Here is an 8549-nt window from a genome sequence, read left to right on the forward strand (position 1 = left end):
GAAACATAATTCATCTCTTTTAATTTCAGTGGGTAAGGCATGGCAACTATTGAATAAAGGATGTGCAGGTTTCCTTGCAAGTGTCACTTGCGACCAAGAATTACCTCGACTGAAACTTGAAGACGTCGAAGTAGTGAGAGATTTCTGAGAAGTATTTCCTGATGATATTGCAGGATTACCTCCAGCTAGGGAGGTAGAATTTGGAATTGAATTAATGCCTGGAACCCAACCAGTTTCCAAAGAACCATACAGGTTAGCACCGGCTGAAATGAAGGAATTGAAGGAGCAACTACAAGAGCTACTCAATAAAGGCTTTATTAGACCGAGTGTATCGCCTTGGGGTGCACCGGTATTGTTTGTCAAGAAGAAAGATGGGTCTATGAGACTTTGCATCGATTATAGAGAGCTGAATCGAGTAACAGTGAAGAACAAATACCCACTTCCAAGGATAGATGATTTGTTTGATCAGTTACAAGGGGCAGTAGTGTTCTCCAAGATTGATTTGAGATCAGGTTATCACCAATTGAAAGTGAAAGATGAAGATATTCTTAAAACGGCTTTCAGGACTCGTTATGGCCACTAAGAGTTCTTAGTCATGCCGTTTGGAGTTACCAATGCACCGGCAGTATTCATGGATCTTTGAACAGAGTGTTTCAGCCTTTCTTGGATCAGTTTGTCATAGTATTCATAGATGACATACTGATTTACTCTCGTAGTTTCGATGAACATCGTCAACATCTAACTACAGTCTTGCAGGTTCTGAAAGAAAAAGAATTGTTTGCTAAGTTCAGTAAGTGTGAATTTTGGCTGGAACAGATTGCATTTTTGGGTCACCTAGTTTCAGCTAAGGGAATAGAGGTTGATCCAGCAAAGGTAGAAGCAATTAAAAATTGGGTTACTCCAAAGAATGCTACAGAGATACGGAGTTTCTTGGGATTAGCGGGTTACTATAGGAGATTCATTCAGGATTTCTCCAAGATAGCGCTTCCACTAACGTCATTAACTCGCAAAAGTGTGAAGTTTGTGGTCTAATCAGTGTGAGAAAAGCTTTTTAGTATTGAATAAAAAGTTAATGACAGCACCAGTACTAGCCATACCAGAAGGCACAGGTTGATTCGTAATCTATACAGATGCTTCCAAGAGTGGATTAGGGGCTATCTTGATGCAAGATGGAAAGGTAATAGCATATGCTTCATGACAGTTGAAGATTCATGAAAAGAATTACCCTACCCATGACCTCGAATTGGCAGCAGTTATCTTCGCACTGAAACTGTGGAGACATTACCTTTATGGTGAGAAGTGTCAGATTTTCACCGATCATAAGAGTTTGAAGTACTTCTTCACCCAGAAGGAGTTGAACATAAGGCACAGAAGATGGCTCAAATTGGTGAAAGATTATGACTGTGACATTAGCTATCACCCTGGTAAAGCTAATGTAGTAGCAGATGCTTTGAGTCGTAAATCTGCAACTTTGAATAGAATGACAACTCAACAAGAGTTGATTGTATATTTTGAACGACTCAGATTGGAAGTAGTTGAGCCGATGGAATTTTGTGTCTTATCAACCTTAACAATGGTTCCAAGTTTGCTCGACAAGATTCGAACAGATCAGGCTTCAAACCAGCAATTATTAACTTGGAAACTTAAAGATGAAGCTAAAGGGGGTGCATTGTATACAGTGAAGGATGGGATCGTGCATCACAAAGGTCGAATGTGGGTACCAGCAGTAGATTCACTGAGGGAAGACGTGATGACTGAGGTTCACATTGTACCACATTCTATTCATCCAGGGAGTACAAAGATGTTCAAGGATTTACAGATGTTGTACTGGTGGCGGCCAGGTATGAAGAAAGACATCGTTAAGTTTGTTAGCGAATTATTGACATGTCAACAGGTGAAATTTGAACATCAAAGGCCAGCAGGACTTCTGAAACCATTACCCATTCCTACTTGGAAATGGGAAGATGTCACCATGGACTTTGTGATTGGACTGCCAATTACACAACGAAGAATGAATTCAATATGGATAATAGTTGACAGGTTGACAAAGTCAGCTCACTTCTTACCAATTAGAAACAACTTCTCGATGAATCAATATGCAGAGTTATATATTCGAGAGGTAGTTAGATTGCATGGAGTTCCAGCAAGGATAGTCTCTGATAGGGATCTTAGGTTTACTTCAAACTTTTGGAAGAGTTTACATCATGGATTGGGAACAAAGCTAGCTTTTAGTACAGCTTTTCATCCACAGACAGATGGACAATCTGAGCGAGTGATTCAGATATTGGAGGATTTACTCAAGGCTTTCATGATTGACTTTGGAAATAATTGGGAATCGAAATTGCCTTTAGTGGAGTTCACATATAACAATAGTTATCAAGCTACTATTGGAATGACTCCTTATGAGGCTTTGTATGGTAGAAAGTGTAGGACTCCATTGCATTGAGATGAAGTGGGAGAAAGAGCTGTATTAGGGTCAGAAATAGTGCAACAGACAGTCGATATGATAGCAAAAGTCAAAGACAGAATGTTGACAGCTCAAAGTCGACAGAAATGCTATGCCAATCAGAGGCGTAGAGAGTTGGAGTTCCAAGTAGGTGATGATGTGTTTTTGAAGGTGTCACCTTGGAAAGGAGTCTTAAGATTTGGGAAGAAAGGAAAGTTGAGCCCAAGATATATAGGACCTTTCAAGATCCTAGACAAGGTTGGAACAAGAGCTTACCGAGTAGCATTGCCTCCAAACTTGGAAGGCGTACACAACGTATTCCATGTCTCGATGTTGAGAAAGTATATCTCAAATCCTTCCCACGTGATTCGCCACGAGCCAGTTCTATGAACACCAGACTTGTCTTATGAAGAAATACCTATCCAAATTTTGGATACACAAGTCCGGAAGCTGAGAAACAAAGAGATCAAGATGGTAAAAGTCTTATGGCGCAATCAGTTAGTCGAAGAGGCTACTTGGGAGACCGAACAAGATATGCGTAGCCGATACCCAAAATTAGTTGGTGAGTTGAATTTCGAGGACGAAATTATTTTAAGGAGGGTAGAGTTGTAAGGTCCAAATCCACTAAACTCGCTTACGATGATTTTAAAATAAATCTTTTTGATTTTATGACCTAAATTGTTTAAGTTATGATTTAATGATTATGATTTCGTGATTATATTTATCTTACATTTAACAATTTTGATTAAGTAAATGATTCCAGGTAGAGTTCGATTCTGGACTCGTGGGACGAGACTAACCTATGAACGAGATAATAGAGTGCATTCTTACGAGTATTTTAAGTATGATATTGTTACATTTTTTATAAATGAGTCAAAAGATAGCATTTTTTTATCAGACGAGTCGAGATGTGTTTCTTTGACTGCATTTTAAGCAATCAATACACGATGTGCATTAATTGTGAAAACTACATTTAACAACCTTATACCCTACATGTTAGTGATTCCCTTGACATATTCTATCAGGCTTATCCATTATCCTCCTCTCCCTTACACGTTTTTCTCCTCCCCCTTACTATTCATCATCTTCTTCATCAAATCCTTCAAGATTTAAGTGAGTTTTTGGTACCAGTTTTTAGTTCGTCTAAGGTTTAGCTCGTCTCATTTTTGGATCAACTCCTCCTCCATTCAAGGCAATTTTTTAAAGAATTTTAAACCACCATTCAAGATATATCTATTTTTATAAGAAATGATGTGTGTTGATGAATTTTATGCATGATTTTAAAGATTTGAGAAGCATAAAAGCATGAGGTTTATGATATCGTGATATGTAAGACGTTCTTGTGAAATTCTTGATAAATAATGTGTTATGATAGATTTTTATGGCTTAGAGTTGGTAAAGTACTGATTTTGAAGGTGTGGGTTGAATTTTGAAGTGTTGAGTTAGTTTGAGTTAAAGCTTTGAAACGTTGCATGTGCTGGGTTGTCTCGGATTAGCGACACTTGTTGCAATTTTGTGGGTTAAGTCTATTGTAATAATCCAAATTAGATGAGGCCAATTTTATTAGTAAGATAACTCATATAGCTAAAACTTTAATGCTTTGAGTTTTTTCAAAATCATTCTGTAAGATTGGCCAAAATCTCCCCGAAGTGTGTCGAGTGGTTTGAATTTTTTGGTAGTGACACATCTCGGGAGAATGAGCATAAATTTTTACTGCAAATTCCAATTGAGGTGAGGTATTCAGAATTAGAAATATAGGATCCAGAGCTACAACTTTTATGTTTACCACATTTCCAAATTCCGAATGTAAAATAGAGTTTCAGAGCGAGCAAGAAGACCCATTTGCGCAGGTCATGCGCGCCCGCGCCTAGAAGTTGAGCGGTCGCGCCTTTCCTTCGAAATTCATGATTTGTTTATGTTATTTTAAGGTCCTAAATTCATGGTAATGATCTTTTAAGGCTTCTAAAATATATTTAAGAGTTTTTATGCAAAAATTTTCAAGTTTTAACTCAAGAACAAAAAGAACGACTTACGTGGACCGATTACGTTATGTGATGCATGTAAATGTCTATGTTTTTTTCATGAAACCTATGCTCAATATGAAAGTATGATTTTTATCATTTATTACATGCATGAAGTTATCGAGTAAAGTTTTATGTTCATGAAACAAAAGTTAAGATGGAAATTATGATGTTTCAATGATGCTTCATGATGGATGAAATGATATGTTGATGAGATGAAAAATGATGAAGCATGAATGAATAATGTTATGATGAATTATGAAGATATAATATGTTGATGCATGAAAATATTTTGATGTCTTATGTGTCTTTGTGGTGGCAATACGGGAACGGTACTCCGGTTTGGGCTCCGGAGGGGCCTTCCCAAATACGGCTCAATGTACGGGTTAGGTCCTCCGGGATGAGCTCCGGAGGGGCCTCCAAAAATGAATGAACGAATGTTACAAGGCGTAATGCCATATGATTGTTTATCAACAAGAAAAGATGAATGTGCCCATTATGACGGTTGCCACAATTTCGCATAAGTCGTCACCAAATGATAAGCTAAGCTTATGTTATGTTATGTTATGTTAAGTTTAAATGATTATTGAAATCTCATGATTTTTACTGCATACTCTTGCTGAGTCTTTAGACTCACTATACTTGAATGGTGCAGGTAATGAGGATGACATTTATGCTTATGTCGACGAGTTCAATGCCGAACATGAAGAAGAGCAAGAAGTCGGACCGGCGGGCGATGCATGAGTGTGTTATGTGTTGAGTGTGTTGGTGTCAAGTTAATGAACTAAATGTTGTTATATTGATTGAAGAAAATAAGCTTTATGTTTCAAATTGTCATGATTTGGTTTGTAAACTATTCTGAAATGTTTTAACTAAGATTTGATGTATGTATACATCTTTCAAAAAATTTCTTTTCCGAACTAATTTTAATGTCATGTTAGTTTGTAACATCTTCATCGGTTGAGGGTGTTACAAATAATGTTAAAGAGCACAGAGTAACTAAATTATTTATAATTTATATATATACAAATATATAATTATCATTTATCATAAATTATTCTGGTTTTAAATTTTTTTAATTAATAATATTCTTTTATCTTAATATTTTGAATATTTCTTAAAATAAAATAAAAATTAATTAACACAAATAAATTTATATATTAAAAAATCTATGCATATGCCCGTATTACGTGCAAAAAACGATATTTTCAATATGAAATATTTTAAATTAACTTTCAAAAGTTGAGATATTTTGAAATATGAATCATACAACACAAACACATTGTGAACCTGATACAACAATTGAATCATACACGGCATTTAGCGACGAAATTTTAAAATTTTTTCTTAAAATTAGCGACGTTTTTTAAAATACCGTCGCTAATAGCGACGGATTTCCAAAAAAACGCCGCTAATTCAAATTATTCAAATTCAGTGACAAGTTTTGTATTTAGTCGCTGAATTTAGCGACTAAAATAAATATTCGTCGCTAAAAATGATGGCGACGAATATAATTATTGATGTTCATCGCTATTTAGTACGAACTTCAAACAAAATAGGCCGTCGTTAAAAGTGTACGTAATCGCATTAGCGACTACTTCATAAAATTCGTCGCTAATAACGACACACATAAATACTTGTCGTTAAAATTACAGACCAACTAATGAATAAACGTTGCTAGTTGCAACTAAATGCTTTTTTCGTCGCTACTTGCGACGAAACAAAAATATGTGTCGCTATTAGCGACGCATTTATATCGTCACTAATAGCGTCGAAAATATTATCTACCATAACAAATAGCGACAAATAAACTAACATCGTCTCTAATTGCGACAAAATATGATAATGCGTCGCTAATAGCGACACTTAAATAAAACATCGCAAGTAGCGACATATTATTTATTCTTGTCGCTAACAGCTAGGGCTGGGATACCGAACCAAAATACCGACTTTTCGAAATACCGTATCGAAATTTTTTCGATATATTGACATTTTTTTGGTATATCGAATTTTTTTTCGATATCAATATGGATTTTTTTCAAACCAAAATTTCGAAATTTTGATATCGGTATCGGTATGAATTCTTTTCATACCAATATTTTGGATACGGTATAACGAAAACTCACCCCTACTAACAGCGACAATTTTATTTTAAAAAAGTCGCTATTAGCGACGGTTTAATTAATAACCATCGCTAATGGCGATGTTTTAAAAATAAAATCGTTGCTAATTTTGAGATAATAACCATTCGAGCCCTAGCCTGCCGAACACTTTCCTTTCTTCCATGTTTTGTTTCCCTTCTTCCATGTTTTGAGATTCTCCCCACGCCCGCCCATCGCCCATCGCCACCCCACACCACACGCTAACTGCCGCTGCCACCGTAGAAGAAGGTAATATATATATACGTAAATATTGTAATATATATATATATATATATATATATATATACAAATGTTTGTGATTATTGAAAAATTTGGGTTTGAAATGTGTTTGTAGTGTGATATTTTGGTTCCCTTCGGCCGCCTGCCTCCTCCCCTACTCCCACCGCCGTCCTCTGCTCCGGCCGGCTGCCTCCTCCGCCTGCCTTCTAGGTGATTTTTGTGTTAATTATTGTAGTATGATTTATATATATATATATATATACATGCAATTGCAAATTAAATAGATTACAAATGTGTTTTTAGTTGATTTGCCGTCTCCGTCGCCGCCGCACATGCTGCCGACACCACCATCTTCTTCAGGTAGGTATATATATATATATATATATATATATATATATATATATATATATATATATATATATATATATAATTATAGATTAGGGCTTAATGTATTTATAGTGTTTTAGTATGTTTAGTATATAAGCATATATCACGATTTAAATATGTTTGGTATAATTATTAATATATGCATGATTATAATTTAAATTTCTAATTATTTGTTTTAATTTAAATTTACAATTATGTGTGTATTTTTTGTTTATAATGCACATATAATGTATTGTATATTAACTGTATTCGTGCATAAATTTGTTTGTATTTGTCTGTAATGAGAGTTATATTAAATTTTGTTTTTGGATAGGGATTTTGAATTTTATGACGGATACTAGTCATGAGTTTGGACACTGGAAAAAAGAAGAAATCCGCTCCAGCTGCCTATTTCACACACGTGTTTGGAACGTATGGAAATGAGGATGCCGACGACGAGGACTACTTGGTGAATGGACATGAGGATGATGACGAGGATGATGACAAGACACAGGCCCCTTAGTATCTGATCCCCCTTCTAGCTAGTAGTATCTGATGTCCATTAGTATGTTTCAGGGTTTTGGAAAAACAATTAAACAATTATTTTGGTGTGGGAAAATTTGTAGTGTGTTAATTTGTAGTAACTAAACATATTTTATGTTGTTTGTGGATGAAAATTTTGTATATCTAGTTACTAAATGCAAAAAACTAGACTACAAAATTAATATAAAAATAACCAATTAAAAGCTAAGAATATTTTGAATATTATTTTTCGGCATTTAGCGACGATTTATAAATTATTTCGTCTCTATGTTAGCGACGTTTATGCACAAAATTCGTCGCTATTAGCAACGAAATATTACGTTTTTCATCGCTAATAGCGACGACATTTATAATAATATGTCGCTAATACCAACGTAATTAAGAATTTAATTCGTCGCTATTAGCGACACTTAGATATTAAAAGCGTCGCTAATAGCGACGCATTTGTATATGAAGATCGTCGCTATTAGCGACACATTTGTATATGAAGATCTTCACTATTAGCGACGCATTTGTATATGAAGATTGTTGCTAATAGCAACGTTTTTTTTTAAAATTCGTCGTGAAAAACTAACGACGAAGAAAATAAGGACGTTTTCATAATTAGTCGCTAATTCATCGTTAATTTGAAATTAGAGACGATTTTTTACCTTAAAAAACGTCGCTAAACACCGAAAATTTTTGTAGTGAGAATTATAAGGCAATAGAGGCCGAAGGATGAGGAGTTTACCAACACATTTGGTGGATTATATAGTTACTCAGCAATGGAATAAATAAATAGAGAGAGTAAAG

The 8549-nt window shown here is 35.2% G+C and overlaps 1 long non-coding RNA gene across 1 annotated transcript; it reads left to right on the forward strand.

Annotated features, from left to right (window-relative positions):
• Window positions 1-6731: 6731 nt before the first annotated feature.
• On the forward strand, window positions 6732-7865 carry LOC140886287 (uncharacterized). Its single transcript, XR_012151504.1, has 4 exons — window positions 6732-6857; window positions 6964-7058; window positions 7152-7208; window positions 7549-7865. It is a non-coding gene; the product is annotated as an uncharacterized lncRNA (long non-coding RNA).
• Window positions 7866-8549: the final 684 nt, after the last annotated feature.

Source organism: Henckelia pumila, chromosome 3 (assembly GCF_033568475.1).
Source record: "Henckelia pumila isolate YLH828 chromosome 3, ASM3356847v2, whole genome shotgun sequence".
In the NCBI taxonomy this organism is placed as follows: Eukaryota; Viridiplantae; Streptophyta; class Magnoliopsida; order Lamiales; family Gesneriaceae; genus Henckelia; species Henckelia pumila.